Source organism: Fringilla coelebs (genome assembly GCF_963513975.1).
Source record: "Fringilla coelebs genome assembly, chromosome: 17".
In the NCBI taxonomy this organism is placed as follows: Eukaryota; Metazoa; Chordata; class Aves; order Passeriformes; family Fringillidae; genus Fringilla; species Fringilla coelebs.
Window position 1 is genome coordinate 6,943,464 of NC_140043.1, and position 10,973 is coordinate 6,954,436.

The 10,973-nt window shown below is 44.5% G+C and overlaps 1 gene segment (V, D, J or C); it reads left to right on the forward strand.

Annotated features, from left to right (window-relative positions):
* Window positions 1-3,240: 3,240 nt before the first annotated feature.
* LOC311160314 (Ig lambda chain V-1 region-like) lies at window positions 3,241-10,002 on the forward strand. The segment is given in 2 exons: window positions 3,241-3,299; window positions 9,675-10,002.
* Window positions 10,003-10,973: the final 971 nt, after the last annotated feature.

The following is a 10,973-nucleotide window of genomic DNA, read 5'->3' on the forward strand; positions in this document are numbered from 1 at the left end:
AAAAGTGAGAGCACCGGCGTGCCACTGCACTCCATTACTTTAGCTAATAGAATGATCTGATCTGAACAAGGCTGGGAAGATTTTTATAGTAATTAGCAAACCTGTTCATGCCCATTTTTCTTCTGCACAACACATGAACAAAAGAAAAGCAGATGCAGCTATTAGGGGAAAGTAAGTGGGAAGACAAGCAATGAGTTTGGCAACTCTGCAGAAATAAAAATTGTAATTACATATTTATATTACAAAACCAAAACACAAGGATTTTTAGCTTTGCAATAAAAAATACACTGTAATACTCTAATAAATATACAGCACATAATCATGCACATCCAAGTCCTACTAGTAGAGCAGGAACAGAGGAAACATAATGTATACATTCACTCTATATAATTCTTGCAACATTCATTACTTCTGTAAGCAGCTCTGTATGACTTTATCCAGATACCATAAACACAGGGTTGTTTGTTTTTTCTTTAAATCATGTGGAACTTATCCACTGCAAGTTGTTTGTACTGAATCTATGAATTTAACTTATAGCTACAAATGAAGTGCATTTATAATGACGTGAACAAGATGTGCCCTTTTCACTTGATTTCAGTGTCTTACTGACCCTCTGGAGTGGAATTGCTCTGAACCTGCTGATGCCCAGCAGCAGATCTTGGTGGTAAGAACTCATGCTTTTTGGAGTAAGACAAAGCAAATCTGGGTTTGCCATCCTGGCTTGCTGCATTGTCCTAGCCATTGTTATTGCAGAAATCCAACCAGAGCCAAAAGAACCCTGATCAATATGTCTTTGTTGTGTAGCCCTGAATTAACTACATCTCACTTTCCTTTGACAGCGACACAGATCACAGGCAGCTGCTGCTTCCCCTATGAGAAACATGGATTCTGGAAAGCATATTCATTATCTGGCTGTTAAAAGCAATGGAGCATGCAAGCCTCACCCTGCCTGGGTTACCTGAGACATCAACAGCTCCCTTTGATTAAGTGACTGCCAGCTAGTCACCTTCTCACTCTAACCTTGATGTGGCAGCACTGTGACAAGTGCATACAGTGTATCACAAAATGTTCACAAATAGAGAGCTTAATTTGTTTTAATAGCCCGGTCCCTTGCAGCATTTCAGCAGCAAACTCTGGGTTTGAGGACAGAATATATCAGCTCTTTACATGGAACTTACCTGCAAGCCAGCTGGCAGGAAGCCAAGGAGAATCCTGAGAGGTCCAAAGCTCTCAGTCTTTATCCAGCTCACAGCCCTTAATAAATTCCAAAGGAATTCTACCCACCCCCAGCTGCACCATTTTTAAGTTGCAGGACTTGGAATCTGAAACACTAACTTAAAAAAATTACAGCTTCTTAATAAATCCCTGTAGCTGCGTATTACTTGTGTATCAAAAACACCCTCAAACCTGAATGTATTTCCATTTCATTCAGAAACAACTGAGACACCACAGGTTGAAGTTTGATTTTTATTTCACTCGTCTTGCAGTTGCTGTCAGTCGTCAACTCCCACAATGTTTTCATGGGTCTGAACACATTTGTGGGGTTTTTTTGGAGCTGCTGGAGTAAAATAGTTATGTCATTTTTACACAAGAAATTAGAATTCAACCTCTGCAATTGTAGAAAGGAACTCAGAACTTTGAGACTTCATTGGTCCATCTTCAGATAAACAAGCACATTCTCAGTTATTTTTAAATTTAGCATGATTTTAAGAGTGGACCTGGCATACAATTGCTGAATACTTAATGTTAGAACTCTGAACATTTGACATTGCTGGTTGAGTTCATGTATTACCTGTAAATCACTTTACTTCCAACTGCCAAGCTTTTAAAAGCAGTAATATACAAGATACAGGGAGAACCCAGCCTGAATTTAAAAAACAGCAGGACAGGATGAAAGACTGTTGAGCAATGAGAACTAGTTTTCCCAGACATCATTAAGCAAAGCAGGAGAACATTGTTTATATATATATATATATATAAAATAATTACTTTTCAGCATAGGGCTGGGTTTCCATGCATTGAGATGAAGGTTCATGAACACAACTAACCTGGGCTCATTTAGAGATAACAACAAAAATTTTAAGTACCTACTAAAGGAAAAAAATGCTTAACTGATGCTTGATATTATAAAAGGTTCTAAATATAAACTTATCACAGTAATGATTCAGATCAGATAGCATGTACACCTTTCCATAAATAATTTATCTCCTGCAAGCAAACCTCATCTGCTGCTGGCAGCAGGCTGGGATATTGGAATGAGGACAAATGCTTTCTTTAGCAACATAGGGGTTTTCAGTAACATAGGGGTTTTATTGCAAGCAAGTTTACAACTCCTATGGCTGAAAAAGTAAATGCATGTTTATCAAAGCAAAATCCATATATTTGAGATGCTTTTGCTCAGTGGGATCCAGGTCTAAGATCTGAGTTTTTAGGGACAAATGTAACATAAATGGGAAAATTCATACTGTTTCACAGCCCAGTGGATGGCACAGGTGTGAAGAAACAAGTTTTCTCTCCTGAAATTTTAGATGGGTGTGCCTTTAACACAGATTGCAACCATGACAGTATGAAATTATGCAAAAATATACAAAGTAAAGAGGGATTGAGACAATGGAAAGCCACAGGTAGCACCAGATCCATGTGGAGGTGAAGAGAAATTGAGGAAGGGGAAAAAAGGAGTTATGCCCTCTTTTATCAAAAACAAGGAGTGCTTTTCTTTAAAAAACAACTTTAGGAGGGAGTATTCCCATTGTCCTGTTTCAAACTTCAGTAACTACAGCTGAGAGACAGAGCTAAGGCAAAGCAGGGGAAGGGAGAACAGACAAAGGGGCTTGAGGAAAGGAGAAAAGAAAAACAAAAGCATTCAATGAGCTGTGTGGATGAAAATGAAAGCAGGTTTAGGGGTGGCAGGAGGTGTAAAAGCAAATTTACATCAATGAGGGGCTGGAAAAAGTGAAGTTAGGCTGAGGGGCTGGGCCGGTCCCACAGGGCAGGGCCAGTTCTGAGCCCCACACAGAGGTTAACACTAAAATACACATTAAAATATGGTCTGTAAACCAAACACGAACCTGTATCAAGCTTGTTGGGCTGCGGCCAGTGAAGGGGAAGTGTAAGCAAAGCTACAGCTGGGACAGGGACAAGGCAGCACTTCATCGTGGCATGGCCGCCACCTCCCTCAGCCTCACCTCAGCACTCCCTGGTAGGCCACGGGCCGCTTCAGTCCCTGGCCACAGTCCGGGCATGGTCATGGAATTCCGTGAGCTGCAGGATACCTCTGTGAGGGTGACGCACTCCGTCCTGTCTGACAGCTTCATCCCACGATGAATTTGTCACAGCAGCCCCATGCCAAGGGGGTCATGGGGGCTGTGGGTGCGTGAGGGGAAAAAGGCGGGAAATGGACCCAGGGGTGTGTGAGGGGAAAAAGGCGGGAAACGGGGCCAGGGGTGTGTGAGGGGAAAAAGGGAAATGGACACAGGGGTGTGTGAGGGGAAAAAGGCGGGAAACGGGGCCAGGGGTGTGTGAGGGGAAAAAGGGAAATGGACACAGGGGTGCATGAGGGGAAAAAGGGAAATGGACCCAGGGGTGCATGAGGGGAAAAAGGGAAATGGACCCAGGGGTGCGTGAGGGGAAAAAGGCAGGAAACAGACCCAGGGGTGCGTGAGGGGAAAAAGGCAGGAAATAGGGGCTAGGGGTGTGTGAGGGGGAAAAGGGAAATGGACCCAGGGGTGTGTGAGGGGAAAAAGGCAGGAAATGGACCCAGGGGGGCCCGTGAGGGGAAAAAGGTGGGAAATGGACCCAGGGGGGTGCGTGAGGGGAAAAAGGCAGGAAATAGGGGCCAGGGGTGTGTGAGGGGAAAAAGGCAGGAAACTAGTTTAACTGGGGATGCGTGATGGGAAAAATGATGGGAAACAGGAGCTGGGGTTGCATGAGGGGAAAAAGGCGGGAAATGGGATCGGGGTGTGTGAGGGGATAAAAGGCAGGATGGTCCCTGAGTACCCTCAGAGTGCACTGCAGTGCCCCATCAGGTGTGAGGAGAGCTGCCATTGCAGCCCAGACAGCAGCTGCTGGGCAAATCTATCCAATTCCTACCCCTACTGTGAGGGTCAGGGGAATTATAATAATTATTAGTACTAATATTGTTGTTCACTGAATCACTGAATAACAGGTTGGGAGGAGCTCACCCAGTCACACCCCCTTGCACAGGCAGGGTTACGTGGAGCAGGTGACACAAGAAGGTGTCCAGGTGGGTTTAGAGAGGCAGACTCCAGGCCCTCCCTGGGCAGCTGTTCCCGTGCTTTGCCATCTTCCATGGAAAAAACTCCTTCCTCATACTGAGATGGAACCTCTTGTGTTTCATTTTATGGACATTACTTCTTTTCCTATAACTGGCACCATCCTCTGACATTCCTTGGAGACATTTATATGCACTAATGAGATGCCCTCTTAGTCTTCTGTAGACTAAACAGGCCCAGCTCCCTCAGTGTCTCCTCCTAAGGAAGTTGCTTCGGACCCCTCTTCATCTTTGTGGCCTCCTCTGGAGCCTGTCCTTGTCTTTCTTGAGCTGTGGAGACCAGAATAGAACACAATACTCCAGATATGGCCTCACTTGGGCAGAGATTATTATTATTATTATTATTATTATTATTATTATTATTATTATTATTATTACTAATACTATTATTACTACTACTACTACTCAGTTATCAATGAGGCTACCCCTCTGTCATGTCTCTTTTCTCACATTAGCACACAGGATCACCCAAGAGGTTTAAAACCCAGGCAGTTCTCACAGAGAAGTTTATTTTGTAGGTTATTTTAGGTAGCCAGGCCAAAGTTGCAGAAGGAATTCCAGACACACTCCATATTTTTTCCTGAATCAATGCAATGACTCGTGTCCTGTAGGTTTGCCTGCCTTTCACCGAAGGGAATCCAGCTCCAGGGGCCATGTGCCAGCCCAGTTCCATGGAGAGGGACCAGCCTTTCTCCAAAGGCTGTGGTAACCTCTGCTGGCAGCTCCTGGCTGCTACACCGCCTAAGATATTATTAGAGGTGAGCTTGTACTTAAGCAGACAAAAAGACATCAGAAGAAGTATTTCACATTTCCTTATTCATACTTCTATATGCATTTGCTACTACAGAGGATTGGAACTTTTTATTTGAATGTGTATTTTTAAAACATCTGTGATTTAGATAAATTAGGACCCTGTTCATCCAAGTATGAACATGTTTATTTCCTCAGTGCAGCTTTTATTACCAAGCAGGTCTGTAACTGCAGTTTATAGCTAATCTACATTATTCTGTTTGAAGATGTGGATACACCATCGAGTGTCATCTGACATACCTGAGGGATGCATTTTATGCATAGGATAATGTCAATAATGCTACTTTTTCTTCAGTGTTTAAACAAACATGTCACGCTTGTGACTTATAAGCAACCCTGTCCTACTTCTTCAAATGGTGATATTTCATATCTGTATAAGACAGGTACTATTCACATCAATAGGTACATTAAAGGCTCCAGGTGAGGCCATGGTCATAAGTTATAGGGACTACAAGTGTTGTCTTTTTGCTCTGAGAAGTTTAAAATCTAAACAGATTTTGGGCAGGAGAGGAACAAAATGCAAGCAATGGATATAGGATTCGGATTTACCTGGATTCTTATTAGTGTGCCTTACTCTGTAGGTGCATGCAGAGAGATGGAATACATACGGGATAAATGAGAGCTGGGTTTTACTGGAAGCTTCTATCACATTGGCAAGGAATCAGATGCTAATCTTAATTTCAACTATTACCAGTAGAAACAGATTGTCACCTCATCCATGGAAAACCTAACACTTGGTTCCCCTTTCTATTTGTAACTACAGTGGTCTTCAATCTTCTTAATTGAAATACTTAATAGAAAAGCTTCTATGAGGCAAGATTTCAGCCAGAATTAATTTCATTTTCTCCACTCTGCAGGTTTCTTTTATTTTACCATAGCTGAAAGAGCAGCCCACAGCAACAAACATGCTTCAATCTAAAAGGGTCCTGAGAATTCCTGCTTAAGACACATACTTCTAATCTACCAAAACCATGATTTCTAAGAAAAATCTGTGGCCACACAACTGCCTCAAAATGGAAAACATCGTGTAGACAATGTGCATGTTGCTACAAGTCAGACCTTAATTGACCAAAAATATTAGATAGAGCTGTCTGTTTAGTTAGACACGGATCAAAAATGAAGAACTAAGTACTTTCCCATCATTCCCTGCAGGTTTTGAAGTTGGCATTTCCCCCCTCTGCATATAGTTAGTTGTTTGCCTCGGGTTGTAAAGAAATGCAGAGGGCTGTTATTAAAGCACTGATAATTTGCTGAACTCCATCTTTTGTGGAACTTGCTGAGTTAGAAAATTCCTTTTCACCTCCTCCCCCACCCCTCCTTGACTAGAATTGAACTGAAGAACAAATATCACATTATGGTGCTAGGTAAAAGGATCAACTGTGTTTGCAGTTAAGTGACTAGCACAAGACAGAACAAATCCCACAGCTCAAACCTGTCCAGTTAAATGATGAGGGAAATAAAAAAAGCATTTGCTTTTCAAAAGACTATCAGAACAAAGACTCATGTTTAGGATTTGCTGTGCTTTAGTTCTTAATATTCAAAAATTGACTCCCAGTATAGTTTGTTAGAAAGTTTTACAAGCCTGGAGATAAAGAATTGCCACTGCAATGAGAGAGATTCTGAGAATGCAGAAAAACAGGAGGCCAACTCATGAACTGTTCAGCAGTGGGCTCAACTCAGAGGTCTGCATTTCAGCACTCCAGCCCCTGACAGGAAGGATTTTTATCCAGTTCTCCATGTAGTATCCTAGTGAAGCAGTAGTGGCTTCTTTCAAAGCCAGTGGCTCAAGTTAAAATTCAGCAAAGCTGGCAGTTAGAACCTTCCCCTTCTGCTACAGATAGCTATTTACAAATTGGTACAGCTAAATTCTATATCTGTTCCTCATTACATGTCAACTGCTACCATTTTTCACTAGCATTAATATTCTTGTAAACTACAGAAATCAGGCAGTATAGAACCCATCCAATTATCTGCAGCACTGACCTCAGTGTAGATAAGCAGAGCTACTTCTCTATCAGGTGCTCTCATTAAATCTGCTGCCAAACACACATCAAACAGCCCAGTCTCTCAGCTGACAAATAAAAAGGAGATGTCAGACACCCACAGAATCACCAGGCTTTTTGCAAGAGGGATGGACATCACTTAAAACACATAGAAGTATTATCAGGAAGCACAGATTTTGACATTTCTCATCATATCTTCCCAACATGAAGCAATCATTTGCATTCCTTCCCCTGCTTGATCCACTTTTGCAAAGGGTCTGATCTTTATGTTAATCATTGATAGAAGCATGCTCTTGTCTTATATTAAAATGAAATAGATTTTTTGTTTGCCTCTACTTGCTTGCCTTTTTTACACATATTCAAATCCTTCTCTGCTCCACGACATTCTTCAAACTTACATTTTGGTACAGCTACTTTGTAGTTCAAAGAAAGACATGAGAAGAGGTAATATTTTGGAACACAAATTTTTAATGATTTAACATGTACAGACACTGGTTGAACAGCACTACCAAGGAAGGAGGATGCAGTTTCTGCCCCATTGAATGGACAAAGGTCACAATGCACTTCTGAATACATCCTGTTTTTCTAGGAGAGAAAAGAGCCAGGAATTCCCACAAAGTTGTCCAAATCACATTGGATTTTATGACTTCTTACAATTACAGCTTTATGCAGTGGTATCACCTGCTAAGGAATTAATACCAAGTTGGAAAAAAAAGCTAGAGTAAGCCATCAGCATCATGACCTCATCAACCATGGTGCAAACACATGAAGTGCTGAATATGTCTCATCGGGAATGATATGATAGACCAAGCTGATGGCCTTCCCTAAGGAAAATTATTATGAAGTGCTGAAAAGGGGTGAGGAATCTGTTTAACACTGAAAAGAGAAGCAACCTCTGCTACCCTCTGAAGACAGCATTTCACACTGCATCCTCACCCTGCTGCAGCACTCTGCAAGCAGCAAGTTGCCATAAGATGGCAGCAAAGGGGAGACATTTTCAGTTGGATAAACTGCTAAGGCTAAAGCTCTCAAGCTTTTAGAAAAAAAAGATTTCAAAGACAATATGCTGATGGAACCATTATTTCACTTGATGCCTTCTGGGAAAGAACGACGAAAGCAATGCAAGTAGATTTTATCTGATGACTGGTACTACTTTTTTATATCATCCGTGATTGCAATAGCATTCTACAGATCTTTTGCAGCAGGATACTCCACCACTGTTTGTTTTTTGTGATTTTTATCTTCAGCACCTCTAAACACAGACTTTCATCTATATTTTTATTTAATTTTTATTTTATGCAGTTTAGACAAGCATACACAAAGTCAAAACTATGTAGGAGATGGATGGGACAAAACCAAGAGAAATGAGGCTCTGCATATAGACAGGAACAGCACTGTTTAGTCTGGGGGAGCAGAAATTTAGTCAGCATTTTACAAATCCTCTACTCACCTTTCTGTTTTGTATGGTCTTTGGAGGGAGAGAGTTGAAACTGCAGCTTTAGAGAGCTAGGAGCAACTGTGGGAGAATCAAGGCTGTTGTGGTCATTCTGATCAGGACACAATTCCAGAGTATGTCAAGTAAGACCAACAGCAAATCAAAAGCATCATGACTTTAGCTGAGCTCATGCAGCACATTAAGCACAAAGGAGGGCTTGCACCATGTTCTGATGTTCTAATTACTTCATGCACTAGGACATTGTTAAACAGGTGTGGGGGCTGGCCAGGCTGAGCACTTGCCCTTGTGCTCCAGGGGCTTCAGGATGCAGAGCCCTTCTGTTCCCTGTGGTGCTGCTGAAGAGGGGGAGAGTCACTGGTGCAGGGGCAGTGCCTGCAGTGGGGGTGATGTGGCACCTCAGCCCTGGTGGGGGGCCATGGTCTTGGCTGAGGCAGCTGCAGGTGCAGAGCCTTGCACAGAAGCTTCTGCATGAGAAGACAGTGGCTGGAAGAGCTGAGCTGCCTCAGGGGATGTGCAGTGGGTGGGTGACACCAGGGTCACAGGCTTGATGAATGTGGCAGAAGACGATGCATTGGCAAGGATCGTAGAAAATATTTCTGCCATCCCTTGACATGGAACTTGGCTAAGATTGAGGGGTCTTTTCCCCCACACTTCAGTCCAGCTGAGCATAGTCCTGTGGCTCCTGAAGCACACTGGCTTCTGGTGCAGGACCTGTTTTTCCCAGCTGAGTTCCCAACGGAGCAGGTGGCCTGGAGTTACCTTGCTGTATTGATGGGCAAGAAAGAGAGGAAGCAGTGGGACAGAAGCTGTCAGGAGATGTTGGGAGATACATTTCTACGGAGGGCCTGTGTCAGGCAGGCAGGCACATAAGAGGGTGTTGGGTGCCACAGCACAGCCCCATCTGCCTGAGGACATGGAGCTGCTGGGATCACACTGTGGCTTGGGCCCTTCCTCTCCAGGCAGTGCTCACGACAGCTCAGGTGCCATGACCAGACTTGCTGAGCCAGAATGGGGCCTTTGGGCACAGGGGTCCCATCCTTCTGCCCAGGCAGGCCTGTGCTCCTGGGACACTGACTGACCCCCGTCTTCTCCCCTCTCTTCTCTCCCTCTCCAGGTTCCCTGATCCAGGCAGCGCTGACTCAGCAGCCATCCTCACTGTCCGCCAAGTGAGAGAGATGGGAGACACGGTCAGGATCACCTGCTCTGGGCTTAGCAGCAGCTATGCTTATGCTGGCTGGTATCAGCAGAAGGTCCCTGGCAGTGGCCCTGTCACTGTGATCTATGCTAATGACAAGAGACCCTCGGGCATCCCTTCGCGATTCTCCGGATCCAAATCCGGCTCCACGGCCACGTTAACCATCACTGGGGTCCAAGCCGAGGACGAGGCTGTCTATTTCTGTGGTAGTGCTGACAGCAGCAGTGGCAGCTATGGTGTGTGGTGACAATGAGTACCAGGAAGTCAGACAGATTCCAAAACCAGAGGAAAGATTTTGGTCCTTCTCCGATCTGGCTGAACGTGCAGATGACACGTATTCCTGTCCCTTCTGCATGGCCACAGCACAGAATGTCCTTTCTATGGTATTGCAGAGATCAGGACTGTGCAGATGGGGCCCATTGTCCTGTTCCCTACAAAGATCTTGGTGTAGCTGTGTCCCCCACAGCCTCTTGATACTGATGACCATCTCCTCCTGTGCTGCTAGAGCTTCTTCTGTGCAGCCATTCTTCAATGGCCTGGGCTCTTCTCAAATGTGCCTGTGACCTTGTCTCTGTCTATTCTGTCCTTGACTGTTGACTGTTGCATTCCCTGTAACCTTGTCCAGGAAGGTCGGTGCTCGTGGGAGACTGGCTTATCCTTCTCTAACATCACCCTCTCCACATTCCCTGGTCCAGGCAGCAGTAGTGAATCATCCTCGGTGTCAGCCAACATGGGAGACACTGCCAGGATCACCACTTCTGGTGGCAGCCGCAACTATGAATGGTATCAGCGGCAACTATGGATGGTATCAGCAGCAACTATGGCTGGTATCAGCAGAAGGTCCCTGGCAGTGGCCCTGTCACTGTGATCTATCGGGATACCAGCAGACCCTCGGGCATCCCTTCGCGATTCTCCGGTTCTGCATCTGGCACCACGGCCACGTTAACCATCACTGGGGTCCAAGCCGAGGACGAGGCTGTCTATTTCTGTGGTGGTGCTGACAGCAGCAGTGATGCTGCACAGTGACATGGAACAATGGGGAAGTGATACAAAACCCTCCTGCCTCAGCTGTCTCTGAGGAGTCTTATGATTGTGCCCTTCTCCTGTCATTTAGGAAGGGATGATTGCCCTGCAGCCCTGTCCCTGCATACTGTGCCAGTGCCAAGGTCTCCCTGTGTTCCTCAGCTGTTGTCCAGGGCCCTGCTGGCTGCCTTCCAG